This window comes from Solea solea, unplaced genomic scaffold (genome assembly GCF_958295425.1).
Source record: "Solea solea unplaced genomic scaffold, fSolSol10.1 scaffold_95, whole genome shotgun sequence".
Classification (NCBI taxonomy): Eukaryota; Metazoa; Chordata; class Actinopteri; order Pleuronectiformes; family Soleidae; genus Solea; species Solea solea.
Genome location: NW_026704139.1, coordinates 1 through 2,500, shown reverse-complemented (window position 1 = coordinate 2,500; position 2,500 = coordinate 1).

Below are 2,500 nucleotides of genomic sequence, written 5' to 3'. Positions count from 1 at the left end.
TTTGGTGACCAGGGGCACGAGGCCGCTTTGGTGACCAGGGGCAGAAGGCCGCTTTGGTGACCAGGGGCACGGAAGATTTTAAAGCTGGGCGGAAGGGTCAAGCAACTGCAGCCATAAGCCCACTAACGTGGGCTTAATTGTGCATTTAATGTGTGTTTTGGCAAAAGTGCTGGGTCCCGGAGCCCTGTGACAGGGGCCCGGGGTGAGGAGCTCAGGCTGGGGGAGCAGAGAGCCGGAGGAGCAGGGGGCTGTGGCCCAAGGTGAGGAGCTCAGGCTGGGGGAGCAGAGAGCCAGAGGAGCAGGGGGCTGTGGCCCAAGGTGAGGAGCCCAGGCTGGGGGAGCAGAGAGCCAGAGGAGCAGGGGGCTGTGGCCCAAGGTGAGGAGCCCAGGCTGGGGGAGCAGAGAGCCAGAGGAGCAGGGGGCTGTGGCCCAAGGTGAGGAGCTCAGGCTGTGGGAGCAGAGAGCCAGAGAAGCAGGGGGCTGTGGCCCAAGGTGAGGAGCCCAGGCTGGGGGAGCAGAGAGCCAGAGGAGCAGGGGGCTGTGGCCCAAGGTGAGGAGCCCAGGCTGGGGGAGCAGAGAGCCAGAGGAGCAGGGGGCTGTGGCCCAAGGTGAGGAGCCCAGGCTGGGGGAGCAGAGAGCCAGAGGAGCAGGGGGCTCTGTGAGCAGGGGGCTGTGGCCCAAGGTGAGGAGCCCAGGCTGGGGGAGCAGAGAGCCAGAGGAGCAGGGGGCTGTGGCCCAAGGTGAGGAGCCCAGGCTGGGGGAGCAGAGAGCCAGAGGAGCAGGGGGCTGTGGCCCAAGGTGAGGAGCCCAGGCTGGGGGAGCAGAGAGCCAGAGGAGCAGGGGGCTCTGTGAGCAGGGGGCTGTGGCCCAAGGTGAGGAGCCCAGGCTGGGGGAGCAGAGAGCCAGAGGAGCCACCGACGGGAGAATGGCTAAAAACGTGATTTTATCAAAATGTTACAAGGCAGGGCTCTGCACAGGGTCCAGAGGAGTGGAACGCCGTTCATCCCATGCGAAAAGGTGCAGGAGTGACCGAAATACGGCCCGTTGTAAATCGCCCCTCTTTAAGCCAAAAAAATAGGTACGCCTCCCAGGGCCACCGACGGGAGAATGGCTAAAAACGTGATTTTATCAAAATGTTACAAGGCAGGGCTCTGCACAGGGTCCAGAGGAGTGAACGCCGTTCATCCCATGCGAAAAGGTGCAGGAGTGACCGAAATACGGCCCGTTGTAAATCGCCCCTCTTTAAGCCAAAAAAATAGGTACGCCTCCCAGGGCCACCGACGGGAGAATGGCTAAAAACGTGATTTTATCAAAATGTTACAAGGCAGGGCTCTGCACAGGGTCCAGAGGAGTGGAACGCCGTTCATCCCATGCGAAAAGGTGCAGGAGTGACGGAGATACGGCCCGTTTTAAATCGCCCCTCTTTATGCCAAAAAAATAGGTACGCCTCCCAGGGCCACCCAGGGTGATGCTTTTATCAAAATGTCACAAACGCAGGGCTCTGCGCAGGGGCCAGAGGAGTGGAACGCCGCTGGTTCCATGCGAAAAGGTGGAGAAATGACCGAGATATGACCCGTGGAAGTCGTCACAATTTACCCCGAAAATAGGCGCTCGCGCTCGGGCAGAGGTCGGCGCTCGGCCGGGGTCCCGAGAACCGGGGCGAATAGGGTTTTTCCCACGGCCGAAAACCATAGGAAGCACGGGGAAAATTCGGACCCGACGTCCCAGGGCCCTCGGCGGGGACCGGGGCAACGCGACACCGTTGGTTCCACCCGAAAAGGTGGAGAAATGACCGAGATACGGCCCGTCAAAAGTCGTCACAATTTACCCGAAAATAGGCGCTCGCGCTCGGCCCCGGTCCCGAGAACCGCGGCGGAGGTTTACCGGGATGCTGCGCAACATGGGCCAGAGAGCATGTTTGGTTCGAGTTTACCGGGATGCTGCGCAACATGGGCCAGAGAGCATGTTTGGCCGAGTTTACCGGGATGCTGCGCAACATGGGCCAGAGAGCATGTTTGGTCGAGTTTGTGTGGGTTGTGTGCGACACTCCCGGCACATACATAGGAACACGGCTTCCAAGTGAGCGCACTTTTTCGAAATTTCTTCTAAGTGCCGCTTTTTCGAACCGGGGCGAATTGGGTTTTTCGAGGGCCGAAAACCATAGGAAGCACGGGGAAAACTCAGGACCCGACGCCCCACGGCCCTCGGCGGGGACCGGGGCAACGCGACACCGTCGGTTCCACCCGAAAAGGTGGATAAATGACCGAGATACGGACCGTTGAAATCGACTCGGCGTATCCGAAAATAGGCGCTCGCGCTCGGACAGAGGTCGGCGCTCGGCCCGGTCCCGAGAACCGGCGCGCCTAGGGTTTTTCCACGGCCGAAAACCACAGGAAGCACGGGGAAATCTCAGGATCCCACGCCCCACGGCCCTCGGCGGGGACCGGGGCAACGCGACACCGTCGGTTCCACCCGAAAAGGTGGATAAATGACCGAGATA